This window comes from Pleurodeles waltl, chromosome 8 (genome assembly GCF_031143425.1).
Source record: "Pleurodeles waltl isolate 20211129_DDA chromosome 8, aPleWal1.hap1.20221129, whole genome shotgun sequence".
NCBI classification, from domain to species: Eukaryota; Metazoa; Chordata; class Amphibia; order Caudata; family Salamandridae; genus Pleurodeles; species Pleurodeles waltl.
In genome coordinates this window covers 958,532,239-958,556,272 of record NC_090447.1, presented here as the reverse complement: position 1 = coordinate 958,556,272, position 24,034 = coordinate 958,532,239, and positions in this window count along the sequence as shown.

The following is a 24,034-nucleotide window of genomic DNA, read 5'->3' as shown; positions in this document are numbered from 1 at the left end:
CGTGGACACAGCCAAATTTTTGAAAGAAAACAGAGGTGATTTTTGCAAAGTGCCTACCTGTAGATTTTGGCCTGAAGCTCAGCCGCCAACTAGGGAAACCTACCAAACCTGTGCATTTCTGAAAACTAGAGACCTAGGGGAATCCAAGATGGGGTGACTTGTGTGGCTCGGACCAGGTTCTGTTACCCAGAATCCATTGCAAACCTCAAAATTTGGCTAAAAAAACACATGTTCCTCACATTTCTGTGGCAGAAAGTTCTGGAATCTGAGAGGAGCCACAAATTTCCTTCCACCCAGCGTTCCCCCACGTCTCCCGATAAAAATGATACCTCACTTGTGTGGGTAGGCCTAGTGCCCGCGGCAGGAAACGCCCCAAAGCGCAACGTGGACACAGCCAAATTTTTGAAGGAAAACAGAGGTGTTTTTTGCAAAGTGCCTACCTGTAGATTTTGGCCTGTAGCTCAGCCGCCACCTAGGGAAAACTACCAAACCTGTGCATTTCTGAAAACTAGAGTCCTAGGGGAATCCTAGATGGGGTGACTTGTGTGGCTCGGACCAGGTTCTGTTACCCAGAATCCTTTGCAAACCTCAAAATTTGGCTAAAAAAACACATGTTCCTCACATTTCTGTGGCAGAAAGTTCTGGAATCTGAGAGGAGCCACAAATTTCCTTCCACCCAGCGTTCCCCCATGTCTCCCGATAAAAATGATACCTCACTTGTGTGGGTAGGCCTAGCGCCCGCGACAGGAAACGCCCCAAAGCGCAACGTGGACACAGCCAAAATTTTGAAGGAAAACAGAGGTGTTTTTTGCAAAGTGCCTACCTGTAGATTTTGGCCTGTAGCTCAGCCGCCACCTAGGGAAACCTACCAAACCTGTGCATTTCTGAAAACTAGAGACCTAGGGGAATCCAAGATGGGGTGACTTGTGTGGCTCGGACCAGGTTCTGTTACCCACAATCCTTTGCAAAGCTCAAAATTTGGCTAAAAAAACACATGTTCCTCACATTTCTGTGGCAGAAAGTTCTGGAATCTGAGAGGAGCCACAAATTTCCTTCCACCCAGCGTTCCCCCACGTCTCCCGATAAAAATGATACCTCACTTGAGTGGGTAGGCCTAAGGCCCGCGACAGGAAACGCCCTAAAGCGCAACGTGGACACAGCCAAATTTTTGAAGGAAAACAGAGGTGTTTTTTGCAAAGTGCCTACCTGTAGATTTTGGCCTGTAGCTCAGCCGCCACCTAGGGAAACCTACCAAACCTGTGCATTTCTGAAAACTAGAGACCTAGGGGAATCCAAGATGGGGTGACTTGTGTGGCTCGGACCAGGTTCTGTTACCCAGAATCCTTTGCAAACCTCAAAATTTGGCTAAAAAAACACATGTTCCTCACATTTCTGTGGCAGAAAGTTATGGAATCTGAGAGGAGCCACAAATTTCCTTCCACCCAGCGTTCCCCCACGTCTCCTGATAAAAATGATGCCTCACTTGTGTGGGTAGGCCTAGTGCCCGTGACAGGAAACGCCCCAAAGCGCAACGTGGACACAGCCAAATTTTTGAAGTTAAACTGAGGTGTTTTTTGCAAAGTGCCTACCTGTAGATTTTGGCCTGTAGCTCAGCCGCCACCTAGGGAAACTTACTAAACCTGTGCATTTCTGAAAACTAGAGACCTAGGGGAATCCAAGATGGGGTGACTTGTGTGGCTCGGACCATGTTTTGTTACCCAGAATCCTTTGCAAACCTCAAAATTTGGCTAAAAAAACACATGTTCCTCACATTTCTGTGGCAGAAAGTTCTGGAATCTGAGAGGAGCCACAAATTGTCTTCCACCCAGCGTTCCCCCACGTCTCCCGATAAAAATGATACCTCACTTGTGTGGGTAGGCCTAGTGCCCGCGACAGGAAACGCCCCAAAGCGCAACGTGGACACAGCCAAATTTTTGAAGGAAAACAGAGGTGTTTTTTGCAAAGTGCCAACCTGTAGATTTTGGCCTGTAGCTCAGCCGCCACCTAGGGAAACCTACCAAACAGGTGCATTTCTGAAAACTAGAGACCTAGGGGAATTCAAGATGCGGTGACTTGTGTGGCTCGGCCAGGTTCTGTTACCCAGAATCCATTGCAAACCTCAAAATTTGGCTGAAAAAACACATGTTCCTCACATTTCTGTGGCAGAAAGTTCTGGAATCTGAGAGGAGCCACAAATTTCCTTCCACCCAGCGTTCCCCCACGTCTCCCGATAAAAATGATACCTGACTTGTGTGGGTAGGCCTAGCGCCCGCGACAGGAAACGCCCCAAAACGCAATGAAGACACAGCTACATTTTTGAAGGAAAACAGAGGTGTTTTTTGCAAAGTGCCTACCTGTAGATTTTGGCCTGTAGCTCAGCCGCCACCTAGGGAAACCTACCAAACCTGTGCATTTCTGAAAACTAGAGACCTAGGGGAATCCATGATGGAGTGACTTGTGTGGCTCGGACCAGGTTCTGTTACCCAGAATCCTTTGCAAACCTCCAAAATTTGGCTAAAAAAACACATGTTCCTCACATTTCTGTGGCAGAAAGTTCTGGAATCTGAGAGGAGCCACAAATTTCCTTTCACCCAGCGTTCCCCCACGTCTCCCGATAAAAATGATACCTCACTTGTGTGGGTAGGCCTAGCGCCCGCGACAGGAAACACCCCAAAGCGCAACGTGGACACAGCCAAATTTTTGAAAGAAAACAGAGGTGATTTTTGCAAAGTGCCTACCTGTAGATTTTGGCCTGAAGCTCAGCCGCCAACTAGGGAAACCTACCAAACCTGTGCATTTCTGAAAACTAGAGACCTAGGGGAATCCAAGATGGGGTGACTTGTGTGGCTCGGACCAGGTTCTGTTACCCAGAATCCATTGCAAACCTCAAAATTTGGCTAAAAAAACACATGTTCCTCACATTTCTGTGGCAGAAAGTTCTGGAATCTGAGAGGAGCCACAAATTTCCTTCCACCCAGCGTTCCCCCACGTCTCCCGATAAAAATGATACCTCACTTGTGTGGGTAGGCCTAGTGCCCGCGGCAGGAAACGCCCCAAAGCGCAACGTGGACACAGCCAAATTTTTGAAGGAAAACAGAGGTGTTTTTTGCAAAGTGCCTACCTGTAGATTTTGGCCTGTAGCTCAGCCGCCACCTAGGGAAACCTACCAAACCTGTGCATTTCTGAAAACTAGAGTCCTAGGGGAATCCTAGATGGGGTGACTTGTGTGGCTCGGACCAGGTTCTGTTACCCAGAATCCTTTGCAAACCTCAAAATTTGGCTAAAAAAACACATGTTCCTCACATTTCTGTGGCAGAAAGTTCTGGAATCTGAGAGGAGCCACAAATTTCCTTCCACCCAGCGTTCCCCCATGTCTCCCGATAAAAATGATACTTCACTTGTGTGGGTAGGCCTAGCGCCCGCGACAGGAAACGCCCCAAAGCGCAACGTGGACACAGCCAAAATTTTGAAGGAAAACAGAGGTGTTTTTTGCAAAGTGCCTACCTGTAGATTTTGGCCTGTAGCTCAGCCGCCACCTAGGGAAACCTACCAAACCTGTGCATTTCTGAAAACTAGAGACCTAGGGGAATCCAAGATGGGGTGACTTGTGTGGCTCGGACCAGGTTCTGTTACCCACAATCCTTTGCAAAGCTCAAAATTTGGCTAAAAAAACACATGTTCCTCACATTTCTGTGGCAGAAAGTTCTGGAATCTGAGAGGAGCCACAAATTTCCTTCCACCCAGCGTTCCCCCACGTCTCCCGATAAAAATGATACCTCACTTGAGTGGGTAGGCCTAAGGCCCGCGACAGGAAACGCCCTAAAGCGCAACGTGGACACAGCCAAATTTTTGAAGGAAAACAGAGGTGTTTTTTGCAAAGTGCCTACCTGTAGATTTTGGCCTGTAGCTCAGCCGCCACCTAGGGAAACCTACCAAACCTGTGCATTTCTGAAAACTAGAGACCTAGGGGAATCCAAGATGGGGTGACTTGTGTGGCTCGGACCAGGTTCTGTTACCCAGAATCCTTTGCAAACCTCAAAATTTGGCTAAAAAAACACATGTTCCTCACATTTCTGTGGCAGAAAGTTATGGAATCTGAGAGGAGCCACAAATTTCCTTCCACCCAGCGTTCCCCCACGTCTCCTGATAAAAATGATGCCTCACTTGTGTGGGTAGGCCTAGTGCCCGTGACAGGAAACGCCCCAAAGCGCAACGTGGACACAGCCAAATTTTTGAAGTTAAACTGAGGTGTTTTTTGCAAAGTGCCTACCTGTAGATTTTGGCCTGTAGCTCAGCCGCCACCTAGGGAAACTTACTAAACCTGTGCATTTCTGAAAACTAGAGACCTAGGGGAATCCAAGATGGGGTGACTTGTGTGGCTCGGACCATGTTTTGTTACCCAGAATCCTTTGCAAACCTCAAAATTTGGCTAAAAAAACACATGTTCCTCACATTTCTGTGGCAGAAAGTTCTGGAATCTGAGAGGAGCCACAAATTGTCTTCCACCCAGGGTTCCCCCACGTCTCCCGATAAAAATGATGCCTCACTTGTGTGTGTAGGCCTAGCGCCCGCGACAGGAAACACCCCAAAGCGCAACGTGGACACAACCAAATTTTTGAAGGAAAACAGAGGTGTTTTTTGCAAAGTGCCTACCTGTAGATTTTGGCCTGTAGCTCAGCCGCCACCTAGGGAAACCTACCAAACCTGTGCATTTCTGAAAACTAGAGACCTAGGGGAATCCAAGATGGGGTGACTTGTGTGGCTCGGACCAGGTTCTGTTACCCAGAATCCTTTGCAAAGCTCAAAATTTGGTTAAAAAAACACATGTTCCTCACATTTCTGTGGCAGAAAGTTCTGGAATCTGAGAGGAGCCACAAATTTCCTTTCACCCTTCGTTCCCCCATGTCTCCCGATAAAAATGATACCTCACTTGTGTGGGTAGGCCTAGCGCCCGCGACAGGAAACACCCCAAAGCGCAACGTGGCCACAGCCACATTTTTGAAGGAAAACAGAGGTGTTTTTTGCAAAGTGCCTACCTGTAGATTTTGGCCTGTAGCTCAGCCGCCACCTAGGGAAACCTACCAAACCTGTGCAATTCTGAAAACTAGAGACCTAGGGGAATTGAAGATGGGGTGACTTGTGTGGCTCGGACCAGGTTCTGTTACCCAGAATCCATTGCAAACCCAAAAATTTGGCTAAAAAAACACATGTTCCTCACATTTCTCTGGCAAAAAGTTCTGGAATCTGAGAGGAGCCACAAATTTCCGTCCACCCAGCGTTCCCCCACGTCTCCCGATAAAAATGATACCTCACTTTTGTGGGTAGGCCTAGCGCCCGCGACAGGAAACGCCCCAAAGCGCAACGTGGACACAGCCAAATTTTTGAAGGAAAACAGAGGTGTTTTTTGCAAAGTGCCTACCTGTAGATTTTGGCCTGTAGCTCAGCCGCCACCTAGGGAAACCTACCAAACCTGTGCATTTCTGAAAACTAGAGACCTAGGGGAATCCATGATGGGGTGACTTGTGTGGCTCGGACCAGGTTCTGTTACCCAGAATCCTTTGCAAACCTCCAAAATTTGGCTAAAAAAACACATGTTCCTCACATTTCTGTGGCAGAAAGTTCTGGAATCTGAGAGGAGCCACAAATTTCCTTTCACCCAGCGTTCCCCCACGTCTCCCGATAAAAATGATACCTCACTTGTGTGGGTAGGCCTAGCGCCCGCGACAGGAAACACCCCAAAGGCCAACGTGGACACAGCCAAATTTTTGAAGGAAAACAGAGGTGTTTTTTGCAAAGTGCCTACCTGTAGATTTTGGCCTGAAGCTCAGCCGCCAACTAGGGAAACCTACCAAACCTGTGCATTTCTGAAAACTAGAGACCTAGGGGAATCCAAGATGGGGTGACTTGTGTGGCTCGGACCAGGTTCTGTTACCCAGAATCCATTGCAAACCTCAAAATTTGGCTAAAAAAACACATGTTCCTCACATTTCTGTGGCAGAAAGTTCTGGAATCTGAGAGGAGCCACAAATTTCCTTCCACCCAGCGTTCCCCCACGTCTCCCGATAAAAATGATACCTCACTTGTGTGGGTAGGCCTAGTGCCCGCGACAGGAAACGCCCCAAAGCGCAACGTGGACACAGCCAAATTTTTGAAGGAAAACAGAGGTGTTTTTTGCAAAGTGCCTACCTGTAGATTTTGGCCTGTAGCTCAGCCGCCACCTAGGGAAACCTACCAAACCTGTGCATTTCTGAAAACTAGAGACCTAGGGGAATCCAAGATGGGGTGACTTGTGTGGCTCGGACCAGGTTCTGTTACCCAGAATCCATTGCAAACCTCAAAATTTGGCTAAAAAAACACATGTTCCTCACATTTCTGTGGCAGAAAGTTCTGGAATCTGAGAGGAGCCACAAATTTCCTTCCACCCAGCGTTCCCCCACGTCTCCCGATAAAAATGATACCTGACTTGTGTGGGTAGGCCTAGCGCCCGCGACAGGAAACGCCCCAAAACGCAATGTAGACACAGCTACTTTTTTGAAGGAAAACAGAGGTGTTTTTTGCAAAGTGCCTACCTGTAGATTTTGGCCTGTAGCTCAGCCGCCACCTAGGGAAACCTACCAAACCTGTGCATTTCTGAAAACTAGAGACCTAGGGGAATCCATGATGGAGTGACTTGTGTGGCTCGGACCAGGTTCTGTTACCCAGAATCCTTTGCAAACCTCCAAAATTTGGCTAAAAAAACACATGTTCCTCACATTTCTTTGGCAGAAAGTTCTGGAATCTGAGAGGAGCCACAAATTTCCTTTCACCCAGCGTTCCCCCACGTCTCCCGATAAAAATGATACCTCACTTGTGTGGGTAGGCCTAGCGCCCGCGACAGGAAACACCCCAAAGCGCAACGTGGACACAGCCAAATTTTTGAAGGAAAACAGAGGTGTTTTTTGCAAAGTGCCTACCTGTAGATTTTGGCCTGAAGCTCAGCGGCCAACTAGGGAAACCTACCAAACCTGTGCATTTCTGAAAACTAGAGACCTAGGGGAATCCAAGATGGGGTGACTTGTGTGGCTCGGACCAGGTTCTGTTACCCAGAATCCATTGCAAACCTCAAAATTTGGCTAAAAAAACACATGTTCCTCACATTTCTGTGGCAGAAAGTTCTGGAATCTGAGAGGAGCCACAAATTTCCTTCCACCCAGCGTTCCCCCACGTCTCCCGATAAAAATGATACCTCACTTGTGTGGGTAGGCCTAGTGCCCGCGACAGGAAACGCCCCAAAGCGCAACGTGGACACAGCCAAATTTTTGAAGGAAAACAGAGGTGTTTTTTGCAAAGTGCCTACCTGTAGATTTTGGCCTGTAGCTCAGCCGCCACCTAGGAAAACCTACCAAACCTGTGCATTTCTGAAAACTAAAGTCCTAGGGGAATCCTAGATGGGGTGACTTGTGTGGCTCGGACCAGGTTCTGTTACCCAGAATCCTTTGCAAACCTCAAAATTTGGCTAAAAAAACACATGTTCCTCACATTTCTGTGGCAGAAAGTTCTGGAATCTGAGAGGAGCCACAAATTTCCTTCCACCCAGTGTTCCCCCATGTCTCCCGATAAAAATGATACCTCACTTGTGTGGGTAGGCCTAGCGCCCGCGACAGGAAACGCCCCAAAGCGCAACGTGGACACAGCCAAAATTTTGAAGGAAAACAGAGGTGTTTTTTGCAAAGTGCCTACCTGTAGATTTTGACCTGTAGCTCAGCCGCCACCTAGGGAAACCTACCAAACCTGTGCATTTCTGAAAACTAGAGACCTAGGGGAATCCAAGATGGGGTGACTTGTGTGGCTCGGACCAGGTTCTGTTACCCACAATCCTTTGCAAAGCTCAAAATTTGGCTAAAAAAACACATGTTCCTCACATTTCTGTGGCAGAAAGTTCTGGAATCTGAGAGGAGCCACAAATTTCCTTCCACCCAGCGTTCCCCCACGTCTCCCGATAAAAATGATACCTCACTTGAGTGGGTAGGCCTAAGGCCCGCGACAGGAAACGCCCTAAAGCGCAACGTGGACACAGCCAAATTTTTGAAGGAAAACAGAGGTGTTTTTTGCAAAGTGCCTACCTGTAGATTTTGGCCTGTAGCTCAGCCGCCACCTAGGGAAACCTACCAAACCTGTGCATTTCTGAAAACTAGAGACCTAGGGGAATCCAAGATGGGGTGACTTGTGTGGCTCGGACCAGGTTCTGTTACCCAGAATCCTTTGCAAACCTCAAAATTTGGCTAAAAAAACACATGTTCCTCACATTTCTGTGGCAGAAAGTTATGGAATCTGAGAGGAGCCACAAATTTCCTTCCACCCAGCGTTCCCCCACGTCTCCTGATAAAAATGATGCCTCACTTGTGTGGGTAGGCCTAGTGCCCGTGACAGGAAACGCCCCAAAGCGCAACGTGGACACAGCCAAATTTTTGAAGTTAAACTGAGGTGTTTTTTGCAAAGTGCCTACCTGTAGATTTTGGCCTGTAGCTCAGCCGCCACCTAGGGAAACTTACTAAACCTGTGCATTTCTGAAAACTAGAGACCTAGGGGAATCCAAGATGGGGTGACTTGTGTGGCTCGGACCATGTTTTGTTACCCAGAATCCTTTGCAAACCTCAAAATTTGGCTAAAAAAACACATGTTCCTCACATTTCTGTGGCAGAAAGTTCTGGAATCTGAGAGGAGCCACAAATTGTCTTCCACCCAGGGTTCCCCCACGTCTCCCGATAAAAATGATGCCTCACTTGTGTGTGTAGGCCTAGCGCCCGCGACAGGAAACACCCCAAAGCGCAACGTGGACACAACCAAATTTTTGAAGGAAAACAGAGGTGTTTTTTGCAAAGTGCCTACCTGTAGATTTTGGCCTGTAGCTCAGCCGCCACCTAGGGAAACCTACCAAACCTGTGCATTTCTGAAAACTAGAGACCTAGGGGAATCCAAGATGGGGTGACTTGTGTGGCTCGGACCAGGTTCTGTTACCCAGAATCCTTTGCAAAGCTCAAAATTTGGCTAAAAAAACACATGTTCCTCACATTTCTGTGGCAGAAAGTTCTGGAATCTGAGAGGAGCCACAAATTTCCTTTCACCCTTCGTTCCCCCATGTCTCCCGATAAAAATGATACCTCACTTGTGTGGGTAGGCCTAGCGCCCGCGACAGGAAACACCCCAAAGCGCAACGTGGCCACAGCCACATTTTTGAAGGAAAACAGAGGTGTTTTTTGCAAAGTGCCTACCTGTAGATTTTGGCCTGTAGCTCAGCCGCCACCTAGGGAAACCTACCAAACCTGTGCAATTCTGAAAACTAGAGACCTAGGGGAATTGAAGATGGGGTGACTTGTGTGGCTCGGACCAGGTTCTGTTACCCAGAATCCATTGCAAACCCCAAAATTTGGCTAAAAAAACACATGTTCCTCACATTTCTCTGGCAAAAAGTTCTGGAATCTGAGAGGAGCCACAAATTTCCTTCCACCCAGCGTTCCCCCACGTCTCCCGATAAAAATGATACCTCACTTGTGTGGGTAGGCCTAGTGCCCGCGACAGGAAACGCCCCAAAGCGCAACGTGGACACAGCCAAATTTTTGAAGGAAAACAGAGGTGTTTTTTGCAAAGTGCCTACCTGTAGATTTTGGCCTGTAGCTCAGCCGCCACCTAGGGAAACCTACCAAACCTGTGCATTTCTGAAAACTAGAGTCCTAGGGGAATCCTAGATGGGGTGACTTGTGTGGCTCGGACCAGGTTCTGTTACCCAGAATCCTTTGCAAACCTCAAAATTTGGCTAAAAAAACACATGTTCCTCACATTTCTGTGGCAGAAAGTTCTGGAATCTGAGAGGAGCCACAAATTTCCTTCCACCCAGCGTTCCCCCATGTCTCCCGATAAAAATGATACCTCACTTGTGTGGGTAGGCCTAGCGCCCGCGACAGGAAACGCCCCAAAGCGCAACGTGGACACAGCCAAAATTTTGAAGGAAAACAGAGGTGTTTTTTGCAAAGTGCCTACCTGTAGATTTTGGCCTGTAGCTCAGCCGCCACCTAGCGAAACCTACCAAACCTGTGCATTCCTGAAAACTAGAGACCTAGGGGAATCCAAGATGGGGTGACTTGTGTGGCTCGGACCAGGTTCTGTTACCCAGAATCCTTTGCAAACCTCAAAATTTGGCTAAAAAAACACATGTTCCTCACATTTCTGTGGCAGAAAGTTCTGGAATCTGAGAGGAGCCACAAATTTCCTTCCACCCAGCATTCCCCCACGTCTCCTGATAAAAATGATGCCTCACTTGTGTGGGTAGGCCTAGTGCCCGTGACAGGAAACGCCCCAAAGCGCAACGTGGACACAGCCAAATTTTTGAAGGAAAACAGAGGTGTTTTTTGCAAAGTGCCTACCTGTAGATTTTGGCCTGTAGCTCAGCCGCCACCTAGGGAAACTTACTAAACCTGTGCATTTCTGAAAACTAGAGACCTAGGGGAATCCAAGATGGGGTGACTTGTGTGGCTCGGACCATGTTTTGTTACCCAGAATCCTTTGCAAACCTCAAAATTTGGCTAAAAAAACACATGTTCCTCACATTTCTGTGGCAGAAAGTTCTGGAATCTGAGAGGAGCCACAAATTGTCTTCCACCCAGGGTTCCCTCACGTCTCCCGATAAAAATGATGCCTCACTTGTGTGTGTAGGCATAGCGCCCGCGACAGGAAACACCCCAAAGCGCAACGTGGACACAACCAAATTTTTGAAGGAAAACAGAGGTGTTTTTTGCAAAGTGCCTACCTGTAGATTTTGGCCTGTAGCTCAGCCGCCACCTAGGGAAACCTACCAAACCTGTGCATTTCTGAAAACTAGAGACCTAGGGGAATCCAAGATGGGGTGACTTGTGTGGCTCGGACCAGGTTCTGTTACCCAGAATCCTTTGCAAAGCTCAAAATTTGGCTAAAAAAACACATGTTCCTCACATTTCTGTGGCAGAAAGTTCTGGAATCTGAGAGGAGCCACAAATTTCCTTTCACCCTTCGTTCCCCCATGTCTCCCGATAAAAATGATACCTCACTTGTGTGGGTAGGCCTAGCGCCCGCGACAGGAAACACCCCAAAGCGCAACGTGGCCACAGCCACATTTTTGAAGGAAAACAGAGGTGTTTTTTGCAAAGTGCCTACCTGTAGATTTTGGCCTGTAGCTCAGCCGCCACCTAGGGAAACCTACCAAACCTGTGCAATTCTGAAAACTAGAGACCTAGGGGAATTGAAGATGGGGTGACTTGTGTGGCTCGGACCAGGTTCTGTTACCCAGAATCCATTGCAAACCCAAAAATTTGGCTAAAAAAACACATGTTCCTCACATTTCTCTGGCAAAAAGTTCTGGAATCTGAGAGGAGCCACAAATTTACTTCCACCCAGCGTTCCCCCACGTCTCCCGATAAAAATGATACCTCACTTGTGTGGGTAGGCCTAGTGCCCGCGACAGGAAACGCCCCAAAGCGCAACGTGGACACAGCCAAATTTTTGAAGGAAAACAGGTGTTTTTTGCAAAGTGCCTACCTGTAGATTTTGGCCTGTAGCTCAGCCGCCACCTAGGGAAACCTACCAAACCTGTGCATTTCTGAAAACTAGAGTCCTAGGGGAATCCTAGATGGGGTGACTTGTGTGGCTCGGACCAGGTTCTGTTACCCAGAATCCTTTGCAAACCTCAAAATTTGGCTAAAAAAACACATGTTCCTCACATTTCTGTGGCAGAAAGTTCTGGAATCTGAGAGGAGCCACAAATTTCCTTCCACCCAGCGTTCCCCCATGTCTCCCGATAAAAATGATACCTCACTTGTGTGGGTAGGCCTAGCGCCCGCGACAGGAAACGCCCCAAAGCGCAACGTGGACACAGCCAAAATTTTGAAGGAAAACAGAGGTGTTTTTTGCAAAGTGCCTACCTGTAGATTTTGGCCTGTAGCTCAGCCGCCACCTAGGGAAACCTACCAAACCTGTGCATTCCTAAAAACTAGAGACCTAGGGGAATCCAAGATGGGGTGACTTGTGTGGCTCGGACCAGGTTCTGTTACCCAGAATCCTTTGCAAAGCTCAAAATTTGGCTAAAAAAACACATGTTCCTCACATTTCTGTGGCAGAAAGTTCTGGAATCTGAGAGGAGCCACAAATTTCCTTCCACCCAGCGTTCCCCCACGTCTCCCGATAAAAATGATACCTCACTTGTGTGGGTAGGCCTAAGGCCCGCGACAGGAAACGCCCTAAAGCGCAACGTGGACACAGCCAAATTTTTGAAGGAAAACAGAGGTGTTTTTTGCAAAGTGCCTACCTGTAGATTTTGGCCTGTAGCTCAGCCGCCACCTAGGGAAACCTACCAAACCTGTGCATTTCTGAAAACTAGAGACCTAGGGGAATCCAAGATGGGGTGACTTCTGTGGCTCGGACCAGGTTCTGTTACCCAGAATCCTTTGCAAACCTCAAAATTTGACTAAAAAAACAAATGTTCCTCACATTTCTGTGGCAGAAAGTTCAGGAATCTGAGAGGAGCCACAAATTTCCTTCCACCCAGCGTTCCCCCACGTCTCCTGATAAAAATGATGCCTCACTTGTGTGGGTAGGCCTAGTGCCCGTGACAGGAAACGCCCCAAAGCGCAACGTGGACACAGCCAAATTTTTGAAGGAAAACAGAGGTGTTTTTTGCAAAGTGCCTACCTGTAGATTTTGGCCTGTAGCTCAGCCGCCACCTAGGGAAACTTACCAAACCTGTGCATTTCTGAAAACTAGAGACCTAGGGGAATTGAAGATGGGGTGACTTGTGTGGCTCGGACCAGGTTCTGTTACCCAGAATCCATTGCAAACCCCAAAATTTGGCTAAAAAAACACATGTTCCTCATATTTCTCTGGCAGAAAGTTCTGGAATCTGAGAGGAGCCACAAATTTCCTTCCACCCAGCGTTCCCCCACGTCTCCCGATAAAAATGATGCCTCACTTTTGTCGGTAGGCCTAGCGCCCGCGACAGGAAACGCCCCAAAGCGCAACGTGGACACAGCCAAATTTTTGAAGGAAAACAGAGGTGTTTTTTGCAAAGTGCCTACCTGTAGATTTTGGCCTGTAGCTCAGCCACCACCTAGGGAAACCTACCAAACCTGTGCATTTCTGAAAACCAGAGACCTAGGGGAATCCAAGATGGGGTGACTTGTGTGGCTCGGACCAGGTTCTGTTACCCAGAATCCTTTGCAAAACTCAAAATTTGGCTAAAAAAACACATGTTCCTCACATTTCTGTGGCAGAAAGTTCTGGAATCTGAGAGGAGCCACAAATTTCCTTTCACCCAGCGTTCCCCCACGTCTCCCGATAAAAATGATACCTCACTTGTGTGGGTAGGCCTAGCGCCTGCGACAGGAAACACCCCAAAGCGCAACGTGGACACAGCCAAATTTTTGAAGGAAAACAGAGGTGTTTTTTGCAAAGTGCCTACCTGTAGATTTTGGCCTGTAGCTCAGCCGCCACCTAGGGAAACCTACCAAACCGGTGCATTTCTGAAAACTAGAGACCTAGGGGAATTCAAGATGCGGTGACTTGTGTGGCTCGGCTAGGTTCTGTTACCCAGAATCCATTGCAAACCTCAAAATTTGGCTAAAAAAACACATGTTCCTCACATTTCTGTGGCAGAAAGTTCTGGAATCTGAGAGGAGCCACAAATTTCCTTCCACCCAGCGTTCCCCCACGTCTCCCGATAAAAATGATACCTCACTTGTGTGGGTAGGCCTAGCGCCCGCGACAGGAAACAACCCAAAGCGCAACGTGGCCACAGCCACATTTTTGAAGGAAAACAGAGGTGTTTTTTGCAAAGTGCCTACCTGTAGATTTTGGCCTGTAGCTCAGCCGCCACCTAGGGAAACATACCAAACCTGTGCAATTCTGAAAACTAGAGACCTAGGGGAATTGAAGATGGGGTGATTTGTGTGGCTCGGCCCAGGTTCTGTTACCCAGAATCCATTGCAAACCCCAAAATTTGGCTAAAAAAAAACACATGTTCCTCACATTTCTCTGGCAGAAAGTTCTGGAATCTGAGAGGAGCCACAAATTTCCTTCCACCCAGTGTTCCCCCACGTCTCCCGATAAAAATTATACCTCACTTGTGTGGGTAGGCCTAGGGCCCGCGACAGGAAACGCCCCAAAGCGCAACGTGGACACAGCCAAATTTTTGAAGGAAAACAGAGGTGTTTTTTGCAAAGTGCCTACCTGTAGATTTTGGCCTGTAGCTCAGCCACCACCTAGGGAAACCTACCAAACCTTTGCATTTCTGAAAACTAGAGACCTAGGGGAATCCAAGATGGGGTGACTTGTGCGGCTCGGACCAGGTTCTGTTACCCAGAATCCTTTGCAAACCTCAAAATTTGGCTAAAAAAAAACATGTTCCTCACATTTCTGTGGCAGAAAGTTCTGGAATCTGAGAGGAGCCACAAATTTCCTTCCACCCAGCGTTCCCCCACGTCTCCCGATAAAAATGACGCCTCACTTGTGTGGGTAGGCCTAGCGCCCGCAACAGGAAACGCCCCAAAGCGCAACGTGGACACAGCCAAATTTTTAAGGAAAACAGAGGTGTTTTTTGCAAAGTGCCTACCTGTAGATTTTGGCCTGTAGCTCAGCCGCCACCTAGGGAAACCTACCAAACCTGTGCATTTCTGAAAACTAGAGACCTAGGGGAATCCAAGATGGGGTGACTTGTGTGGCTCGGACTAGGTTCTGTTACCCAGAATCCTTTGCAAACCTCAAAATTTGGCTAAAAAAACACATGTTCCTCACATTTCTGTGGCAGAAAGTTCTGGAATCTGAGAGGAGCCACAAATTTCCTTCCACCCAGCGTTCCCCCACGTCTCCCGATAAAAATGATACCTCACTTGTGTGGGTAGGCCTAAGGCCCGCGACAGGAAACGCCCTAAAGCGCAACGTGGACACAGCCAAATTTTTGAAGGAAAACAGAGGTGTTTTTTGCAAAGTGCCTACCTGTAGATTTTGGCCTGTAGCTCAGCCGCCACCTAGGGAAACCTACCAAACCTGTGCATTTCTGAAAACTAGAGACCTAGGGGAATCCAAGATGGGGTGACTTCTGTGGCTCGGACCAGGTTCTGTTACCCAGAATCCTTTGCAAACCTCAAAATTTGACTAAAAAAACAAATGTTCCTCACATTTCTGTGGCAGAAAGTTCAGGAATCTGAGAGGAGCCACAAATTTCCTTCCACCCAGCGTTCCCCCACGTCTCCTGATAAAAATGATGCCTCACTTGTGTGGGTAGGCCTAGTGCCCGTGACAGGAAACGCCCCAAAGCGCAACGTGGACACAGCCAAATTTTTGAAGGAAAACAGAGGTGTTTTTTGCAAAGTGCCTACCTGTAGATTTTGGCCTGTAGCTCAGCCGCCACCTAGGGAAACTTACCAAACCTGTGCATTTCTGAAAACTAGAGACCTAGGGGAATTGAAGATGGGGTGACTTGTGTGGCTCGGACCAGGTTCTGTTACCCAGAATCCATTGCAAACCCCAAAATTTGGCTAAAAAAACACATGTTCCTCATATTTCTCTGGCAGAAAGTTCTGGAATCTGAGAGGAGCCACAAATTTCCTTCCACCCAGCGTTCCCCCACGTCTCCCGATAAAAATGATGCCTCACTTTTGTCGGTAGGCCTAGCGCCCGCGACAGGAAACGCCCCAAAGCGCAACGTGGACACAGCCAAATTTTTGAAGGAAAACAGAGGTGTTTTTTGCAAAGTGCCTACCTGTAGATTTTGGCCTGTAGCTCAGCCACCACCTAGGGAAACCTACCAAACCTGTGCATTTCTGAAAACCAGAGACCTAGGGGAATCCAAGATGGGGTGACTTGTGTGGCTCGGACCAGGTTCTGTTACCCAGAATCCTTTGCAAAACTCAAAATTTGGCTAAAAAAACACATGTTCCTCACATTTCTGTGGCAGAAAGTTCTGGAATCTGAGAGGAGCCACAAATTTCCTTTCACCCAGCGTTCCCCCACGTCTCCCGATAAAAATGATACCTCACTTGTGTGGGTAGGCCTAGCGCCTGCGACAGGAAACACCCCAAAGCGCAACGTGGACACAGCCAAATTTTTGAAGGAAAACAGAGGTGTTTTTTGCAAAGTGCCTACCTGTAGATTTTGGCCTGTAGCTCAGCCGCCACCTAGGGAAACCTACCAAACCGGTGCATTTCTGAAAACTAGAGACCTAGGGGAATTCAAGATGCGGTGACTTGTGTGGCTCGGCTAGGTTCTGTTACCCAGAATCCATTGCAAACCTCAAAATTTGGCTAAAAAAACACATGTTCCTCACATTTCTGTGGCAGAAAGTTCTGGAATCTGAGAGGAGCCACAAATTTCCTTCCACCCAGCGTTCCCCCACGTCTCCCGATAAAAATGATACCTCACTTGTGTGGGTAGGCCTAGCGCCCGCGACAGGAAACAACCCAAAGCGCAACGTGGCCACAGCCACATTTTTGAAGGAAAACAGAGGTGTTTTTTGCAAAGTGCCTACCTGTAGATTTTGGCCTGTAGCTCAGCCGCCACCTAGGGAAACATACCAAACCTGTGCAATTCTGAAAACTAGAGACCTAGGGGAATTGAAGATGGGGTGATTTGTGTGGCTCGGCCCAGGTTCTGTTACCCAGAATCCATTGCAAACCCCAAAATTTGGCTAAAAAAAAACACATGTTCCTCACATTTCTCTGGCAGAAAGTTCTGGAATCTGAGAGGAGCCACAAATTTCCTTCCACCCAGTGTTCCCCCACGTCTCCCGATAAAAATTATACCTCACTTGTGTGGGTAGGCCTAGGGCCCGCGACAGGAAACGCCCCAAAGCGCAACGTGGACACAGCCAAATTTTTGAAGGAAAACAGAGGTGTTTTTTGCAAAGTGCCTACCTGTAGATTTTGGCCTGTAGCTCAGCCACCACCTAGGGAAACCTACCAAACCTTTGCATTTCTGAAAACTAGAGACCTAGGGGAATCCAAGATGGGGTGACTTGTGCGGCTCGGACCAGGTTCTGTTACCCAGAATCCTTTGCAAACCTCAAAATTTGGCTAAAAAAAAACATGTTCCTCACATTTCTGTGGCAGAAAGTTCTGGAATCTGAGAGGAGCCACAAATTTCCTTCCACCCAGCGTTCCCCCACGTCTCCCGATAAAAATGACGCCTCACTTGTGTGGGTAGGCCTAGCGCCCGCAACAGGAAACGCCCCAAAGCGCAACGTGGACACAGCCAAATTTTTAAGGAAAACAGAGGTGTTTTTTGCAAAGTGCCTACCTGTAGATTTTGGCCTGTAGCTCAGCCGCCACCTAGGGAAACCTACCAAACCTGTGCATTTCTGAAAACTAGAGACCTAGGGGAATCCAAGATGGGGTGACTTGTGTGGCTCGGACTAGGTTCTGTTACCCAGAATCCTTTGCAAACCTCAAAATTTGGCTTAAAAAACACATGTTCCTCACATTTCTGTGGCAGAAAGTTCTGGAATCTGAGAGGAGCCACAAATTTCCTTTCACCCAGCGTTCCCCCACGTCTCCCGATAAAAATGATACCTCACTTGTGTGGGTAGGCCTAGCGCCTGTGACAGGAAACACCCCAAAGCGCAACGTGGACACAGCCAAATTTTTGAAGGAAAACAGAGGTGTTTTTTGCAAAGTGCCTACCTGTAGATTTTGGCCTGTAGCTCCGCCGCCACCTAGGGAAACCTACCAAACCGGTGCATTTCTGAAAACTAGAGACCTAGGGGAATTCAAGATGCGGTGACTTGTGTGGCTCGGCTAGGTTCTGTTACCCAGAATCCATTGCAAACCTCAAAATTTGGCTAAAAAAACACATGTTCCTCACATTTCTGTGGCAGAAAGTTCTGGAATCTGAGAGGAGCCACAAATTTCCTTCCACCCAGCGTTCCCCCACGTCTCCCGATAAAAATGATACCTCACTTGTGTGGGTAGGCCTAGCACCCGCGACAGGAAACGCCCCAAAGCGCAATGTAGACACAGCCACATTTTTGAAGGAAAACAGAGGTGTTTTTTGCAAAGTGCCTACTTGTAGATTTTGGCCTGTAGCTCAGCCGCCACCTAGGGAAACCTACCAAACCTGTGCATTTCTGAAAACTAGAGACCTAGGGGAATCCAAGATGGGGTGACTTGTGTGGCTCGGACCAGGTTCTGTTACCCAGAATCCTTTGCAAACCTCAAATTTTGGCTAAAAAAACACATGTTCCTTACATTTCTGTGGCAGAAAGTTCTGGAATCTGAGAGGAGCCACAAATTTCCTTCCACCCAGCGTTCCCCCACGTCTCCCGATAAAAACGATGCCTCACTTTTGTGGGTAGGCCTAGCGCCCGCGACAGGAAACGCCCCAAAGCGCAACGTGGACACAGCCAAATTTTTGAAGGAAAACAGAGGTGTTTTTTGCAAAGTGCCTACCTGTAGATTTTGGCCTGTAGCTCAGCCGCCACCTAGGGAAACCTACCAAACCTGTGCATTTCTGAAAACTAGAGACCTAGGGGAATCCATGATGGGGTGACTTGTGTGGCTCGGACCAGGTTCTGTTACCCAGAATCCTTTGTAAACCTCAAAATTTGGCTAAAAAAACACATGTTCCTCACATTTCTGTGGCAGAAAGTTCTGGAATCTGAGAGGAGCCAAAAATTTCCTTTCACCCAGCGTTCCCCCACGTCTCCCGATAAAAATGATACCTCACTTGTGTGGGTAAGCCTAGCGCCCGCGACAGGAAACACCCCAAAGCGCAACGTGGACACAGCCAAATTTTTGAAGGAAAACAGAGGTGTTTTTTGCAAAGTTCCTACCTGTAGATTTTGGCCTGAAGCTCAGCCGCCACCTAGGGAAACCTCCCAAACCTGTGCATTTCTGAAAACTAGAGACCTAGGGGAATCCCAGATGGGGTGACTTGTGTGGCTCGGACCAGGTTCTGTTACCCAGAATCCATTGCAAACCTCAAAATTTGGCTAAAAAAACACATGTTCCTCACATTTCTGTGGCAGAAAGTTCTGGAATCTGAGAGGAGCCACAAATTTCCTTCCACCCAGCGTTCCCCCACGTCTCCCGATAAAAATGATACCTCACTTGTGTGGGTAGGCCTAGGGCCCGCGACAGGAAACGCCCCAAAGCGCAACGTGGACACAGCCAAATTTTTTAAGGAAAACAGAGGTATTTTTTGCAAAGTGCCTACCTGTAGATTTTGGCCTGTAGCTCAGCCGCCACCTAGGGAAACCTACCAAACCTGTGCATTTCTGAAAACTAGAGAACTAGGGGAATCCAAGATGGGGTGACTTGTGTGGCTCGGACCAGGTTCTGTTACCCAGAATCCTTTGCAAACCTCAAAATTTGGCTCAAAAAACACATGTTCCTCACATTTCTGTCGCAGAAAGTTCTGGAATCTGAGAGGAGCCACAAATTTCCTTCCACCCAGCGTTCCCCCACGTCTCCCAATAAAAATTATGCCTCACTTGTGTGGGTAGGCCTAGTGCCCGCGACAGGAAACGACCCAAAGCGCAACGTGGACACAGCCAAATTTTTTAAGGAAAACAGAGGTGTTTTTTGCAAAGTGCCTACCTGTAGATTTTGGCCTGTAGCTCAGCCGCCACCTAGGGAAACTTACCAAACCTGTGCATTTCTGAAAACTAGAGACCTAGGGGAATCCAAGATGGGGTGACTTGTGTGGCTCGGACTAGGTTCTGTTACCCAGAATCCTTTGCAAAGCTCAAAATTTGGCTAAAAAAACACATGTTCCTCACATTTCTGTGGCAGAAAGTTCTGGAATCTGAGAGGAGCCACAAATTTCCTTTCACCCAGCGTTCCCCCACGTCTCCCGATAAAAATGATACCTCACTTGTGTGGGTAGGCCTAGCGCCCGCGACAGGAAACACCTCAAAGCGCAACGTGGACACAGCCAAATTTTTGAAGGAAAACAGAGGTGTTTTTTGCAAAGTGCCTACTTGTAGATTTTGGCCTGTAGCTCAGCCGCCACCTAGGGAAAGCTACCAAACCTGTGAATTTCTGAAAACTAGAGACCTAGGGGAATCCAAGATGGGGTGACTTGTGTGGCTCGGCCAGGTTCTGTTACCCAGAATCCATTGCAAACCTCAAAATTTGGCTAAAAAAACACATGTTCCTCACATTTCTGTGGCAGAAAGTTGTAGAATCTGAGAGGAGCCACAAATTTCCTTCCAACCAGCGTTCCCCCACGTCTCCCGATAAAAATGATACCTCACTTGTGTGGGTAGGCCTAGCGCCCGCAACACGACACGCCCCAAAGCGCAATGTAGACACAGCCAAATTTTTGAAGGAAAACAGAGGTGTTTTTTGCAAAGTGCCTACCTGTAGATTTTGGCCTGTAGCTCAGCCGCCACCTAGGGAAACCTACCAAACCTGTGCATTTCTGAAAACTAGAGACATAGGGGAATCCAAAATGGGGTGACTTGTGTGGCTCGGACCAGGTTCTGTTACCCAGAATCCTTTGCAAACCTCAAATTTTGTCTAAAAAAACACATGTTCCTCACATTTCTGTGGTAGTAAGTTCTGGAATCTGAGAGGAGCCACAAATTTCCTTCCACCCAGCGTTCCCCCACGTCTCCCGATAAAAATGATACCTCACTTTTGTGGGTAGGCCTAGCGCCCGCGACAGGAAACGCCCCAAAGCGCAACGTGGACACAGCCAAATTTTTGAAGGAAAACAGAGGTGTTTTTTGCAAAGTGCCTACCTGTAGATTTTGGCCTGTAGCTCAGCCGCCACCTAGGGAAACCTACCAAACCTGTGCATTTCTGAAAACTAGAGACCTAGGGGAATCCATGATGGGGTGACTCGTGTGGCTCGGAAAAGGTTCTGTTACCGAGAATCCTTTGCAAACCTCAAAATTTGGCTAAAAAAACACATGTTCCTCACATTTCTGTGGCATAAAGTTCTGGAATCTGAGAGGAGCCACAAATGTCCTTCCACCCAGCGTTCCCTCATGTCTCCCGATAAAAATGATACCTCACTTGTGTGGGTAGGCCTAGCGCCCGCGACAGGAAACGCCCCAAAGCGCAACGTGGACACAGCCAAATTTTTGAAGGAAAACAGAGGTGTTTTTTGCAAAGTGCCTACCTGTAGATTTTGGCCTGTAGCTCAGCCGCCACCTAGGGAAACCTACCAAACCTGTGCATTTCTGAAAACTAGAGACCTAGGGGAATCCAAGATGGGGTGACTTGTGTGGCTCGGACCAGGTTCTGTTACCCAGAATCCTTTGCAAAGCTCAAAATTTGGCTAAAAAAACACATGTTCCTCACATTTCTGTGGCAGAAAGTTCTGGAATCTGAGAGTAGCCACAAATTTCCTTTCACCCAGCGTTCCCCCACGTCTCCCGATAAAAATGATACCTCACTTGTGTGGGTAGGCCTAGCGCCCGCGACAGGAAACACCCCAAAGCGCAACGTGGACACAGCCAAATTTTTTAAGGAAAACAGAGGTGTTTTTTGCAAAGTGCCTACCTGTAGATTTTGGCCTGAAGCTCAGCCGCCACCTAGGGAAACCTACCAAACCTGTGCATTTCTGAAAACTAGAGACCTAGGGGAATCCAAGATGGGGTGACTTGTGTGGCTCGGACCAGGTTCTGTTACCCAGAATCCATTGCAAACCTCAAAATTTGGCTAAAAAAACACATGTTCCTCACATTCCTGTGGCAGAAAGTTCTGGAATCTGAGAGGAGCCACAAATTTCCTTCCACCCAGCGTTCCCCCACGTCTCCCGATAAAAATGATACCTCACTTGTGTGGGTAGGCCTAGCGCCCGCGACAGGAAACGCCCCAAAGCGCAATGTGGACACAGCCAAATTTTAGAAGGAAAACAGAGGTGTTTTTTGCAAAGTGCCTACCTGTAGATTGTGGCCTGTAGCTCAGCCGTCACCTAGGGAAACCTACCAAACCTGTGCATTTCTGAAAACTAGAGACATAGGGGAATCCTAGATGGGGTGACTTGTGTGGCTCGGACCAGGTCCTGTTACCCAGAATCCTTTGCGAACCTCAAAATTTGGCTAAAAAAACACATGTTCCTCCCATTTCTGTGGCAGAAAGTTCTGGAATCTGAGAGGAGCCACAAATTTCCTTCCACCCAGCGTTCCCCCATGTCTCCCGATAAAAATGATACCTCACTTGTGTGGGTAGGCATAGCGCCCGCGACAGGAAACGCCCCAAAGCGCAACGTGGACACAGCCAAATTTTTGAAGGAAAACAGAGGTGTTTTTTGCAAAGTGCCTACCTGTAGATTTTGGCCTGTAGCTCAGCCGCCACCTAGGGAAACCTACCAAACCTGTGCATTTCTGAAAACTAGAGACCTAGGGGAATCCAAGATGGGGTGACTTTTGTGGCTCGGACCAGGTTCTGTTACCCAGAATCCTTTGCAAACCTCAAATTCTGTCTAAAAAAACGCATTTTCCACACATTTCGGTGACAGAAAGTTCTGTAATCTGAGTGGAGCCACAAATTTCCTTCCACCCAGCGTTCCCCTACATCTCCCGATAAAAATGATACCTCACTTGTGTGGGTAGGCCTAGCCCCCGCAACAGGAGACACCCCAAAACGCAACGTGTACACATCACATTTTTTCATTGAAAACAGTGCCTACCTGTAGATTTTGGCCTCTAGCTCAGCCGGCTCCTAGGGAAACCTACCAAACCTGTGCATTTGTGAAAACTAGAGACCTAGGGGAATCCAAGATGGGGTGACTTGCGGGGCTCTGACCAGGTTCTGTTACCCAGAATCCTTTGCAAACCTCAAATTCTGTCTAAAAAAACGCATTTTCCACACATTTCGGTGACAGAAAGTTCTGGAATCTGAGTGGAGCCACAAATTTCCTTCCACCCAGCGTTCCCCCAAGTCTCCCGATAAAAATTATACCTCACTTGTGTGGGTGGGCCAGGTGCCTGCAACAGAATAAGGCCCAAAACTTGTAGAGATAGAGGGTATAGCACAGCAAGTTTATAAGGACATATTCTTTTATACATCTTTAGACTGACTCTGCTTTGGGGACCCACATAAGTGAGGTGTCATTTTACTTGGGAGACTGAGGGGAATACTGGGGAGTATGAATTTTGTGCTGGAGTGGTGATCCTACGAAGAAAAGTAAGGAACATATGCTTTTTTAAGCACATTTTGAGGTTTACAGAGGAGTCTGGGTAAGAAAATGTTGGGGGATCCACGCAAGCCACACCTCCCTGGACTCCTTGGGGTGTCTAGTTTAAAAAAATGTCTGGGTTTGGTAGGTTTCCCTAGATGAAGGCCGCACACAGGACCAAAAACATAGGTGCCCTCTCCCCCCCAAACACAGGTAGTTTTGTAATATATCGTTTTGATGTGCCCACATACGTCCATGATGTGCCAAACACTAAAATTTTGAAAAGAAACACACTTAGGTTATGTGAAAAAGACCCCTCACCCACCAACCAAGTTGGTGGCATGCTTCATCATCGGGGTCCCACCTGAGGCACCTAGCGTGTCACAGGTGTGCTGCGACGCCTGATTACAGCGGAGCAGGTTTTGTCATTTTTACCACACATACTGGTTGGATTTGGCACGAGGGTGAGTGATGGTTCAGTGGATCAAATTTTACTAACAAGAGCTTTCACAAAAATGAAATGCACCGTTAGTAACTGAAAGGCAAAAAACTGAACCAATGACTCACAGCTCGTGAGCTGTAAAGCCGTGACAAGGCACCAACCGCTTTACAGTCCATTCACACAACTTTCATACATGACACACACAAGGCCATTCACACCGCCAGCCACGGGCCCAGCACATTACAACACTCACATCAACAGACAGCGCCACTCAAGGGCCCATCACTTACATACGCCCACATGCCTGATACAACAATCACACAAGCTGATGGGAGTGTGTGGACTGGTGTTTGGCTGGCAGTGTGTTGCAGTAGCCAACAGCAAGTCAATATGTACACTCTCAGCCAAGCCCCACTCCACACACAATGGCATAATTTTTTTTTTTTTTTTTTAAACAGAGGAACCCCT